Consider the following 14,516-nt stretch of genomic DNA (forward strand, 5'->3'; position numbering starts at 1 on the left):
TGTACAACATAGAAGTTTCCTACTCAGTAAGAAAAGCTGAATGATGGAGTATTATTTAAATAAGGATGGATTAGAAAAATCTGATGTACAAAGGGAACTGGGTATCCTTGTACACCGGCCACTGAAAGCAAACAGGCAGATGCAGCAAACAATTGTGAATGCAAATGATATATTACCATTCATTGCAAGAAATTGTGTAAAGAGCAAGGAAGTCCTACTGCAGGTATACACAATCTTGGTGTGACCACTCCTGGAGTATTGTGTGAAGTTTTGATCTCCTTACCTAAGAAAGGATATACTTTCCATTAAGGGGGTGCTGAGAATGTTCACCAGACTGATTCCTAGAATGGCAAGTTTGTTGTATGAGGAAAAATTGAACTAACTGGGTCTGTAATCGCTGCAGTTTAGAAGATTGAGAGGACATCTCACTGCAACATATAATATTCCACAGAGCTGAACATAACAGATATAAGGATATGATGTTTCCCTTCAAAGAGGTCCAGAAGTGGGGGTATCTTAGGAATGTTATAGATAATTTTAAACTGAGCTGAGGATTCGTTTCTACACTTAAATGGTGACGAACCTATGGAAATTTCTGCCTTTGAATGCTGTGGAGGCAAAATCACTGACTATATTTAAGACAGAAATAAATAGATTTCTACAGGGAAAACATGTCAAAGACTATGGGTAAATCTTTTCTCATGATCATGTTGAATGGCGGTGCAAACTCATTGGATTGAATGAGTTGAATGGACTATTCCTGCTACTACTTTCTGTGTTTCCATGCAGCTGAGTAGGAAAGGGGCAGAGACTGTTGTGCCCAATTCAGTCCTGTTAGTCAGACTCTGCATTTATGGTTACTAGAGACTGGTGGTATTCCCAGTGGTGCACAGGGAATGCTGGCTAATAAAGATTACACCCCAGTCATCCATCATAATCAAAACCACCCTCCAGGGAATATGAAAATAAAGATCTCGCTATCCAATGAGATGACAGTTTCAGGCCATGCCTTGATCATCTGGGTTCGAGGAAACTGTAGGAGAACTGTAAATTAGAACATTTGAAGCCCATCAAACTCCAGCAGGATGCATGGAGCTATCGGTGGGTACAGATTCAGATACAAGTTTTCCCTCAGTAAGATTGAGTCTGGCCAGAGTTCCAAATTGGAGGACTGAATTAGTGATGGGGGAGTTGGGGGGGGGTGGTGGTGGGGTTTGACCAAGATGAACTTCTCTTTTGCATAAACTCAAATACAATCTTTACTTTCTTGAATCATACAGAATTGAACATAATTAATTTTCACACATCAAGGTTTTTCCTCTTCCTGGTGCTCAGGACAAATCGTGTGTTCTCAAAAGCTTCGGCAAATCCATTGAATGTCTGTTCTTCTTCAAAATTCACACTAACCTGTACGTGATCAGCATAGTGTCAATAGATACAATCATTATTACCTTGGTTAATGCCTTCTACCAATTGAGGTGGAAGAATTTGCCATTTGTGCACAAAGTTATTACTACAGCAATGGGATAGTTGCAGCATTTGTTATACACTCCTGTTTGACATAGTAAGTGTCTTTGGTGGAACCGCCACATGGTAGTGTTCTTTGCACATTGTCGTGTAGAAGACAAATGATGTTTGTAGACTTATCTGGGCATCTTTATTGGTGTAGCACCTTACAAAAAGCAGTCAATTCACTGAGTCACAGACTTTTATATGATCAAAGAAAGCCATTTGCAATAGGAGGGTTTGTTCACTGCAATTTCTCTGACATTCTCTGACATTGTTACAAGATCATGTTGGTCATCTCTCAGCAAAGTTAGCACCCACACTAGGAATCTAAAAGAATCTCCTCTGCAATTGGCAAGGAATTATTAAGAAGCAATCTGGTTAGGATTTTGACAACAGTACAGGACTGTACTATGCTGTGTGATTGCCCCAACTTGACCTTACTCCTTTTTAAAGTTTGTAATCATGTGACATTTTAATGATCAGTTGGACTTTTTTTTTCATATCACAGCTTCTCAAATTGGCAATGTATCTGAGAGATGTCTCCATTTTGTTCCAGTGCTTCTGTCGGGCTATGTCAGCACCAGAAATAATAGTATGATTTGCACATTGTGGATGGACTATTGTGGAACAATTATGGAACGTCCTTCCTGGATTTAAACTGTATAGTCCTATTAGAATTTTATGAATTTCTATGAGATTCCTCCTCATTCTTTGAAACTGCAATAAATACAGTCCAAACTAATCCAATCATTCTTCATATGTCAGTCATAGGATTCAGTCTAGTAAATCTTTGTTGCTACTTATCCAATGCCAAAACATCCTTCCACACATAAGGAGACCAAAACTGCACACAATACACCAGGTGTGGTCTCACCAAGGCCCTGTACAATTGCAGCAAACCAAGCTAGCTCCTGTACAGTTTGTAACACCGAGTGAAGCTAACAATGTGGGTTCAATTCCCACATTAACTGAGGTCATTATGAAGGCCTCTCTTTCTCAACCTCTCCCCATGCCTGAGAGCATGGCAACTCCTAGGTTGAACCACCACAAGTTATCTCTCTCTAACGAAATAGCAGCCTAATGGATGACTTTATCTTTAGTTTTATTTGCCCACTCACTCAACTTGTTCAAATTACATTGAAGCATCTCTGCATCCTCCTCAAGGCTTACCCTCCCACCCAGCTTTGTGTCATTTGCAAACTAGGAGATATTATATTCACTTCCCTTACCAAAGTCAATAATATATATGTGATTACCTGTGCTCCAACCACTGATATTGCAGCATCCCAATTGTTAATGGTTGCCACTCAGAAAAAGATTTGTTTATTCCTACTGTTTGTTTCCTGTGTGCCAGGCAGTTCTCGGTCAACGTCAGTACACTGCACCTAATCCCACGGGCTTTAATTTTACATGGCAATCTTTTATTGGGATCTTATCAAAAGTCTTCTGAATGCCCCAGTTAATCACTTCCACTGGCTTCCCTTGATCAACTCTATTAGTTACATTTTCAAAACATTCCAGTAGCTCAGTCAAGCATGATTTCCCTTTCATAAATGCATGTTGACTTTGTCTGACTCCATCACTGACATCCAATAAGCCTTTTATAATAAGCCATAGCATCCTCCCCATTACTGATGCTAGGCCATCCAGTCTACAGTTCCCTGTGTTTTCTCTGTTTCCATTTTTAAATAGCAGAGTTCAATCCAAAGGAACCATTCCAGAGTCTATACAAAACTGAAAGATGACTACCAATGCATCCACTATTTCTAGGGCCCATTCTTATGCATTCTGGGATGTGGATTATCAGGCCCTGAGGATATATGACCTTTAATCCCATCAATTTCTGCAAAACCACTTTGTGATTCAAACTAATCTATTTCAGTTCCTCCCTCTCACTAAACATTTTTGGGTTATTAATGCTCTTCATTGTGAGGACAGAATCAAAGTATGCATCTAATTGGTCCGCTTCCTTTTTGTTCCCCAATTTTAGTCACTAAGGGGACTTGATATCTTTTGATGGTGAATCCATGGAGTTTTTGACATAAATGAATGAAGAAAAATTTCAGTGATTAAACATCCATTTTTTTAGATTCTGATTAATATTTTACTTGAAATCTATTGAACTTGGTGTTTTTTCTGACAGCCAGAAACCTCAAACCATCTCTGTTTGCTTCCCAGCAGTTCAATTTGGAATGAATAAGTCAATAGTCCATCCAGGATTCATCAGCCATAACCATACCATGTGTAATGTTGGGTGCTTTCCAAGGCTGGCGAACAGGAGTGAGGAGACCAGGCAGGAGTCTTAAAGGTTGTCTTTATTGAAAGCATTTTTAGTACATCTTCAAGCTTAAGTTAAGTTTACAGCACTGCAGCTGGTAATTGCATGCAAAGCTAGTTTATACAATCTTGCCATTATTTGTCCCGACTATGATTTACAGATGTCTTCTTTACAGAGAATTTACTTATTCTATCTTCCTTACACAGTCAGCATGACTCTCACAGGTCTGACAACATTTGCTGTCATACGCCCCTTGAATCATCCACGTTAACCCGATCATCCACTTTAATTTGATCATATTTGCTGTCACATTAGTCATCCCAGCTACCTAGCTACCTTCAGATGCCACCCTCCACAGGGATTTCTTTGAGGTCTCTGGTCTAGACTATCACATAGTCTATTAAATGCCAATGCTCTCTGATCTTGGATGTTCCCAGAAAAAGGTGTAAGTGACCACAGCATTGTAAGATGGGGTGAAGTATATGGTTGTCCATTACTTAAGCACTGAGAATGCAGAGAAATATAGTCTTTGATAATCTTGATACAACTGAGAGAGCTTGGTCATGTTTGAAAGAGAAGTTTTCTTTTATTCTTGATGTCTAAGGAAAGTGCATAAGCATTGGGGCAGTGCAGACACTCAGTGGCTCACAATACTGCCTCCCAGCGCCAGATATCCAGGTTCGATTCCAGCTGTGGGCAACTGTCTATATCTACATAAATTTCTTCTGGGTCTCTGGTTTCCTCCCACAGTCCAAAGGTGTGCAGGTTAGGTTTATTGGCCATGCTAAGTCGCCATAGTGTCCAGGGATGTTTAGGTTAGGTGGATTAGCCATGGGAATCACAGGGTTATGGGAGGTAGGGGAAATGGTCTAAGTGGGGTGGTCTTCGAAGGGGTAGAGTGGGCCCCATTGGTTGAATGGCCTGCTTTCACACTGCAGGGGTTCTATGATTCACTGACAAGGCTGGCTGATTTATTGCTTTTGAATTTAAGACTGACTACATTTTTGGCAAAGTCAGAGTTGCACCAAATATTTTAGAAGGATTTAGCCATGAGGCCAAGTGAGTTTGTTTGCACCTCATCAATATACCTATCCATCCCATCACTTGTAATTATGGCTCCACCTCACAGCACACCAATCCCAAAGCAATTCGCCACTCCATAGTATTCTGGAATTCACTGACATGCTTTGCCCATGCGCCATCTTTAAGAGACCATAGTGCACCCTGCCAAATGTTGTCAACCAGAGCTGCCCTGAATGGTTTGTAACATTGTCCTAAATATAGCAGACAGAAAGACAGTGCCACCCATGTTATGAGCAGGAACGCTGACATGCTACTGGTAGGGATGGTGCAGAGGATGGACTTCCTCATCTCCCAGAACCAACCATGATATCAAACCAAGCCAGCCTGGTCTGAGAGTGCCACCTGCATCAGTTCAGTCTCAGCTGTCTAAAGGAATGCCCATCAATGTAGGAAGAAAGTCAATAAGTGCCACCATCATGTCTCCAAGACTTCACACTCACTTTCTCTCTGCTATTGGATCTACCTCCCACTATTGCTCATCCTTTACCACTCTCACCTCTCCTCTCATCCACCCCAATTTTCAACACCATGACCTCTACACTGCCTACTCACTCATTTGTAGCAAATGTAACAGTTGGACCACTCACTTTCATCTCCCTTAATACATGTCTCCCTTTCTCTCTATCTCTCTGTCTCTCATTCAGGAAGAAAACAGCCCACAACAGAGTAAGAAGATTGAGGCTAGGTGGTGAGCTGCTCCACACTGATTTCCTCATCCCTTGTGCGGACAGCATCCTGAGTCTGATTACCTCTAGCAGCTGATTGACACATTTTCAAGCCCCTGGTCTGTTATTGGAGGCTTCCCTTTAGTAATATACCAGGACCCTTGACAGGACGCTATCCTCCTGGACTGAGGCCACCTGACAACCATGATGAACCTCCTGGTTGTATGTTGTATTTTGTGGCAATTTTTGACACAATTAGCATGAACCTAGTATCATAGGCTGAGGGAGTAAAGTGCAACAAGGCAATGCAGGAATGCTGTGAGCTCCAAGCAGGCTGGGAGTGAATGAGCTCTATGATAGTGAGCAAAGACAGCCTGTTCCAGTTCATGAGCTTGGTGCATGTTCCTGAGTGTACAGTGTCCTGGCAGCAGCATTGCAATAATAGTGGCTGGTACAGTCTGAAGTGTGCATTGAAATGCAGGAGCATCCTATAAGTATTTCAGAAATGTGCCTTGAATACTGTTAGACGCTGGCATATGTGGAATGTCAAAGTTTGGAGATGCGGCTGCATGTTGCTGGTCCTCATGAAAGGAACACTGAGATGTTAGTGCCTAGTGTCCAACACAGAGGTCATTCAGAGCAAGTGGTAAGTTGAATTTGCCTGATACCTGTTCAGAGTTCCATGTTGAGTTTTCTTAACATCAAGCTTGTTTGCCACATTTGAAACAAAATTGAATATTAATAAGATGTGTCAACAAAATGTTCAAACTTTCAAATTCCTCTTTAAATGACATTTCACCATTGCCCAGTGAGAATCTTGCTTCACCAGTTGTCAAAAGCATAGAAGATCGTATAGGTGCTCCCATTGTTGAGATGGGTCTTGCCAGACCTCTCATTTGATTCAACCACAGACCTTGCCATAGCCCACATTGGCCAGACCTCTTTCACCCTAAGTATTGTACAACACATTTTGGATACCAATAGAATATTAGTTGAAGACTCTTATTGAACTTGTTTTTCATGATGAATGCAATCCCATTCAGTCTGTTTTCTTATGATTTTCCATTCTGGAATAAAGTAAAATCATTTTTATTTATTTATTCACTTTGATTTATTCCTTGATTTCTTTATGTTTCTCACATTGGCCTATTTTGTCAATGTCTAAGTGTTAAATCCTGTAAGCTGGTATCACCTGTTCATCTCTCAAGTTGTCCTGAGTTATCCATTAATGATCTGATATTCCAAAGTACTTTCTTGATTGTTTCCTTTTGTGAATTTCACCTGTCTATGAGTGATCCTGCTAATGGGTTTTCCAGATGAATTTGGAATGAAGCAGACTATTTTTATGGTACGTTTTGAAGAGTGATTATATTACATAATTCTTCTGTGTTCATACTTGAGTCAAATCTCAAGACAATCTTTACAATGCAATTGGCCAATCATAAATTAGCCATTTATCAATGGGTAAGATGTTCAGAGACGTGGACTGCAGGTAGAAAGGGATGGGTAACCACCAGGCAGTCCAAAAGAAACAGGCAGCTAAATTAAGAGACCCCTGGGCTATTGCTCACAAATCAGTTGTCCATTTTTGGAAGCTGGCTATCATGCTGTTCCTCAATGGAGTGCAGTTAGAGATTAGTTTACAGCACTAGAAACACTAGCATGGGTGGCTCAGTGGTTAGCACTGCTGTCTCATGGCACCAGGGACCCGGGTTTGATTCCTGCCTCAGGCCACTGTCTGCGCAGAGTTTGCACATTCTCCCCATGTTTGCATGGGTTTCCTCCTCCCAGTTCCAAAGATGTGCAGATCAGGTAAATTGGCCATGCTAAATTGCCCATAGTGTTCGGTGCATTAGTCAGGGTAAATGTTGGGGAATGTAGTTGGGTGGGTTACACTACGGAGGGTCAGTGTGAACTTGTTGAGCTAAGTGGCCAGTTTCCACCCTGTAGGAAATCTAAACAGCTCAGGGAGGAAGAAAGCACAATAATGAAAGGGGATTCATTGGTTAGAGGAAGAGGTAGGCATTTCTATTGCCACACATATGATTCCAGGATAGTATCATGCCCCTCGTGTCAAGGTCAAAGATATCACAGAGCAGCTGTAGGGCACTTTTCTGGGGGGAGGGTGAGCCATTAGAGTTTCTGAGCCACACTAGTACAATGACAATAGTAGGATGCAGGGTATGATCTTGCAATCTGACTTCAGGGAACTAGGTAGAAAATTGGCAAGCATGACCTCAAATGAGGATTCTCCAGATTACCCCCAGTGTAAAGCAGTACTGAAATAGAATAAGAAGCTAGTTGAATGACTGGAAAAAAGGTGCTGGAGAGAGAACTTTAGATTCCTGATACACTGGGGCTGATACTTGAGGAAGTAGTGACTGGTTAATCTGCACAGTTTGTACCTGAACAGAGCTCAGATCTGAATTGTTTGTATGATATAGTGCTGCTGGTAGGTCTTCAAGCTAACTTGGCAGTGGTTTTGGAACCAAGAGAGAATATTACAGAGGAATATGAGGGAGCACAACCAATTTGAAGAGCACTAGTATTGAAAGTAGAAAGTCAATAGATGAAGTTGGAATAAGGGAGAAAATGATGAAGTCTGAATCAGAGGTACTGTGTGCATGTTTGAGTGTATGGAATGCAATAAATAAGATTGGGAGTTTCAGGTACATATTGCCATGTGGAAATATGATGTGTGGTGATAAAAGAGACCTGGATCAAGGAAGGTCAGGCCTGGATGTTAAATAGTGCTGGGTACAAGGTGTTCAGAAGAGATAGGAAAGAAAGGAAAAGAGGTGGAGTAATGGTGTTTGCGAAGAAAAACATTGCAGTGCCAGGGAAACCGTATCAAGGACAGAATCCTGGCTAGAACTAAGGATCAAAAATGGTGTGCTTACATTGCTTGGTGTGGTTATATAGATTACCAACCATTAGGAAGGAGATGAAGGAACAAACCTGCAGGAAACTTACAAAGGGATGCCAACATTACAGTCTAATTATAATGAGGACATTAACTACCCAAACGTACACTGGGATGGTTGCTGTGTAAAGAGTGTGGTGGAGGGCAAATGCTCATAGATTATATTCAGTAAGAATTTCTACAGCAGTACAAAACAGTAGCAACAATATTGGTTATAACTATTGGAAGGGAGTAATAGATTAGATGCTTATTGAAAGGGAGTTACCTTATCAATAAAGACAAGATCACCAATTGCAGCCAGGTGTACCAGTATTTAATAGCAGTCCCAGCTGTTCATTTTTCAAATGTACATTGTGCTGGTAACAGTGACCTGAGTTGAGTACTTCCAGCCACCACAAGCACTTTTCATATAACAAGTAGATGCAACGGCTCGGCAGCCCCCATTCCCTGCACTTGCAGGTTATTAGAATCTCTAACCTCATCTTTTAGTAAGATAGACCAACACTCTTCTGCCTCTATTTGAAATCCAAATGCTATATCTATAATCACAGTGTTCAATGCAAATTTAGCTGCATGTTATTAACACTAATAGAAAAAACAGAAACTGATTACTTCTTCCCAGGAACATCCATCTGGGTAGAGCCTATTTTGTGATGTCAGCTAACCCTTTCAGGTTCCAATTGACTTATACATCAGTACCAGATGCCACCTTGTAAAGGTACTCCCCCAACCCCATTCACAATTCCCCTTCCACTCCCCATCCCCAAACCAGCCATGACCACTCTCTTCCCCCCACTGCCCAGGAGCACAATGGGTATCTTGGCTGCAAACACTATTTTTTTATTTAAAATTTCCAAGTAAGTTAGTGAAAGCTTGCCTCTATGTTGAAACTTCTTCCCATTAAATATTGCTGCTCCTCTCAAACAGGACATGTCGGTTTGGAGTTGAAATAGTCTCCTGTAATGTTCTGAAGGTCATTGGGGGTTAACTCTGTTTTTTGTTTTTTCCATAGATGCTGCCTGACCTGATGAGTAGATACTCTATTTTCTAATCTTATTGCAAATTTGCAGCATCTGCATTACCATTCCTGTCACACTGATCACAGCCAATCAGGTCTCAGATAGGTTTTCAACATCTGCTTTTGGTGTCCCAGTAGATTATTTCAAGTTATTGACACTCCACTGTTGTGGTATTCAGAAACCTCATATTTATAAAACTAAGTTAAATAAAAGTAAAGCATGATCATTGGTGTTAAAACTGGTCTGGAATGTACTTGAAGATCCCCCAGTTTAATACTTTATAAATTTCCAAAACAATTGACGAACTAGTCACATTTGTGAATGTGATAATTGTAATGTGTTCCTTTAATTATTAACTAATTAATGCAAACCACAATATGCTTCTTCAGGTTCAATGGAACAACATATGGGGCGGCATGGTGGCTCAGTGCTGCAGTACTGCTGCCTCATAGCCCTAGAGACCCAGGTTTGATTCCAGCCTCGGGCAACTGTCTGTGTGGAGTTTGCACATTCTTCCTGTGTCTGTGTGGGTTTCCTCCCGCAGACCAGGTGAATTGGTCATTCTAAATTGCCCATAGTGTTAGGTGCTTTAGTCAGAGGGAAATGGGTCTGGGTGGGTTTCTCTTTGGAGGGTTGGTGTGGACTTGTAGGGAATCTAATCTAATCATATTGTTCTGGAAGAGTGGCTCTAACTTTAACTTTAGCCAATACAAGTTTATTAAATTTTTGATGTTTAACTGATTTAGTTGATTCAATATTTACTTCACAGCAATTTCCCTGCAGGATTTCTATTCCTCTAAACATGTGGATAGACTTGGTCATTTGGCTTGCTTGTGAAAGATTTTGCAAGATGACTCAGCCATATGTTTGTATGTAACACCATACTCATTTGAGGTAACTACTATTTAATTTTTGGATGTTTGTCACTGCGATTGCTGATTCAAACAAACTTGACTGCTTTATGGGAGAACAGGGGAGCTCCTAAATAAACTAATTCATGCTTCATCGTACACTGAGCTGGTTCTGATTACATTTCTTGAGCACAACATAATGTGGCATATTGATTAGTTAAGCTTTCTTTCCATAAACAGTTAAGTGAAATATGATTTGCATGTTGAATAAAAATTGTAACTTTAAACCCATAATAAATAGTGTAATATATGGAAAGCATACGCTATATGTATTCCTAAACAGGAAAAACAATTAATTCATTTAATCATTTTATCATCACATAATGATGTTTATTTACATTCTATTTAATCCATACTTGTGTAGTATAATTCATGACAGTAAATGTAAACCTATACATCAAATTAGTGAGCTGCTTAACCCATCTTTTTCTGAACAATTAATAATGTACTGTGTTAGGCTGACAGCAGCCAAAATGTGTTTCTTGTTCTATTTTTTAAAATCAAGATGCTGCTTCTGTGCAAATTGCATTATCCATTGATCTGTTCTGTTTGTCTGCCCTGCTGAATCAGTTACGCATAGAACATTACCACTGAAACATAGATTCCTTATACCGTATGCTAGTGCTTGTGTCTGCTGTCAGTTCAGTTGTATTTGATTTTCCCTCATTGTGCTGATCCAGCAATACTTGATGCAGGGGTGGAGAGTGCACCACAAAAGGGACCATCCCCAATTAATGCTGAGATTCGACATTACCGAACAACACAGCAGCCAATCGGTAGCCAGCACTATGAAATACAGCAATGTATCACTAGAGGGATTTCTGGGAAACTGCAGTGCTTTTACTATGATGCTGACCTAAACATTTCAGCACTTTTCATTTCCTTCTCTCTCTCTCTCTCTCTCTCCTTCAGCTTGCCTTTTGTGTGTTGTGGATCAGTCTTCATTTAAAAGGGTAAAGTTGTCCTAAGTCTTTAGGAAGCTATTTTCTTTTTCTGCTCTGTCTGACAGACTGTCCTGAGAATCTTATTGACAAGAACTTCCCTAGAAGGAGCACAGACTAAGGTAAGGCTGCCTAGCTGCAATAGATGATTGAAAGTACTTCTCTCAATTGCATGCATCATTGTCAGACTGCTGCTGTCTCAGTCCGCACTGCACTGCAGCCAGAGGTTTCCCAGTATCATACAAAGCTGCAGTTCTCCTGGTGTTGTTGAATATAATTTGGGTAAGAGTTTGATGCCTTTGTAACACATTGACATGCATGACATATATGAGAAAGCCAAGCATAATGACTGAAAAGGAGAAAGAAAATTGAACTGGACTGTTTCTCCTCAAATATAGTTTCTGATTAGAAAAAATAGACTGTGTTAACATTATAAGATCCTACTGTCTTTCTCTTCATAGTTGTAGTTTCTCAGGCTGGATGAAGCTGCACAGCCAACATAGCATTACTTCTGTAATTTTAAAAGGTGAAACAGTTCCTGTTATTCTATAGAATGAAACATTAGCTTCTGTATGTTACTAACATTAAAATCAGACTAAGTGAAATGTAGAGTTGCTGACAACAATATTTTACTGCATTGTTTAATTTAACTGAAACTAGACTCTGATGTATGTATTTAGATGATTACTGCTGATGCTTAATCATGAGCTGAATAAATAATCATAATTTCAATATTTCTGATACTGTCAATTTATTAAATAAGTGAAAACTGAACAATTGGTTGAATATTTTGTCCATCCCATTATGATACATCTGTGGCAGGTTGTGCATTTTGTTGATAGCTATGAATAATCTGCACAAAAACTCAAAAGTGGCCCGGACAAACCTGAAGATGACTTGAAATTAAGTTTGCTTCAAATGCTCAACTTTGATTTTTCTTAAGAAACAGAACGTCATTAGAGAATGTTTCATTTATCGCTAAAGTTGTGAAAATCTTTCGTGGATTGTAATTTTGTTGCCCTTTTGCTTTTAGAGAGCACTGTAGGAAGAGAACATAACTACAATGGTTGTGATGTAATTGTTACTCAGCTGTTGCTAATTTTGGATGAATAGACAAATTGGAGTATAGAGTGTTAGATCTTAAGTAAATAAAATACTGTAAGAGGCTACACTTCAAAGCTTTGCAGTACATTACAATATAATCACAGTCAAATTAGGGGTAGATATATTGGTGTAAGCGCTCAAAATACTAGATTTTCAAGTATTTTAGATTAGTTTTTTTTTAAGATTACTTACAGTGTGGAAACAGGCCCTTCAGCCCAACAAGTCCACACTGACCCTCCAAAGAGCAACCCACCCAGACCCATTCCCCTACATCTAACACTACAGGCGATTTAGCATGGCCAATTTACCCACCCTGCACATTTTTGGACAGTGGGATGAAACCCACACAGACACAGGGAGACTGTGCAAACTCCACACCGACAGTTGCCGAGACAGGAATTGAACGTGGGTCTCTGGTGCTGTGGGTAGCAGTGCTGACCACTGTGCCACCATCCCGTCCTTACATTCACATCTCCCCAAACTTCTATAGAGGTTCACAACTACTTATTGTAAACACTTTGAATCTTTTAACTGTTGAAAATAATATGATTTGGTCATGGACTTTCTCGCCAACTGATCAGCTTCTAGATTTTTCTCCATTCATGATGGAAGGATGGTTCCAAAAAAGCGCACAATTTGGTTTTGATTAGATAAGTGCAGAATTTATACTTAAACTTCATATAATTTAAGCGCTTTAGATGGATCACTATTTAAATATATGAAATGCAATCTGATCAGTTAGAGTTTATCATGACAATGGCTAATATTTCTGGATATTGATTAGATCATCAGTGCATTCTTTAATTACTTCACTGGAAATCATTGCTTATTCCATAAACATAAACTGCCAGATTACAAGGAATAGATAAAATATAAAATTGTGAAACAATTCATATCATAATTGAATTAGGTTTGAAATATCGATAGAAGTCCAACGAGAGATCACTTTTAAACTGAAAGCAGTATGAAAATTTCATAAGTCATTGGGTACAGACATCAGTGATGTTCCAAATAAATTCTGATCTTCTGCTGCAACCTTCCTTGCTTCATTTAAAAAGAGAAAACAAAAGTTATGCTTCCAGTTTATAATCAATAATAGCTCTGAATGGGTTCTGAGTAGATATGCCACACTTTTGTTAAAAGTCTTTTCACTACATCTATTTTGTGTCATGGTTCTGAGTATGGGATGATTAATATTAGCATGATGTACTTGCCTCTTGGCAGTAAGACTCTATGACTCTGGAAAATACAGGCTCAATATAATAATGCAAACTGCTTACCATGTAATGTTACAGAGTGGTTAAGGACAGGCATATTCTCTCTGATCTAATATAAAGATGATTGCATTACATTGTCCATGGTTCAGAGTTATTGACGAGTTCTGTTGTATGTGTACCTTGCCTTAAAGGGAGTTCATCTTTAAAGACTGTATGTGATGTTTGCATATAATGTTGTGACTATGCCTACCAGTTAGTCAGCTGTGGGTCTGCATATGCTGACAGAAGTCCATTGGTTTACTGTAATGTCTCTTTCATAACTTGTAATGTGCTTTACTGGATTAAATAAACTAACCTATAGAGTTAACGTAACCCTGATGAGTGACTGATTATCAGACCATTATCAGCAATTTGACATGGTGAACAGTGGTAGAAAACATTTTGCTGAAAATACCTACTGTGCTTGAACAGTCAACAAACAAGTCAACCTACAGGAAGGACGCATAGTCAATTGTCTTAAATCAGTGCATGAGTCAACCCTCAACATCTTTGTTCATGACTGTTAACAAAATAAATGACTTTAAACAGACAACTCCTCACTGAGAGGCCAGTTTAAAACAGTGGAGAAAGGCAAGTGATTTGGAGTGTGTGTATGATTGATAACTAGGGATTAAAGGTCAAAAATTGGAGATGCTGGTGTTGGACTGGGGTGTACAAAGTTACAAATCACACAACACCAGATTATAGTCCAACAGGTTTAATTGGAAGCTAGTGCTCCCAATTAAACCTGTTGGACTATAACCTGGTGTTGTGTGATTTGTAACTTTCAAGGTCAAAGGCATATTGCTAAGAAGTCCATAAAATTT

At 39.6% G+C, this 14,516-nt stretch overlaps 1 protein-coding gene across 5 annotated transcripts in view; it reads left to right on the plus strand.

Moving 5' to 3' along the window:
• Positions 1–11,248: 11,248 nt before the first annotated feature.
• The window catches only part of LOC122563239 (synaptotagmin-B), a 640,974-nt gene continuing 637,706 nt past the window's right edge, over positions 11,249–14,516 (plus strand). For 3 of the 5 annotated variants that reach the window (XM_043716847.1, XM_043716850.1, XM_043716851.1), the window contains exon 1: positions 11,249–11,451. The gene's annotated coding sequence lies outside the window, so the exon portion shown is untranslated. Of the gene's footprint in view, positions 11,452–11,575; positions 11,612–14,516 lie in introns of those variants that run through there. The other 2 variants (XM_043716855.1, XM_043716849.1) reach the window with 2 other exon arrangements.

The sequence above is a fragment of the Chiloscyllium plagiosum genome, chromosome 26, assembly GCF_004010195.1.
Source record: "Chiloscyllium plagiosum isolate BGI_BamShark_2017 chromosome 26, ASM401019v2, whole genome shotgun sequence".
In the NCBI taxonomy this organism is placed as follows: Eukaryota; Metazoa; Chordata; class Chondrichthyes; order Orectolobiformes; family Hemiscylliidae; genus Chiloscyllium; species Chiloscyllium plagiosum.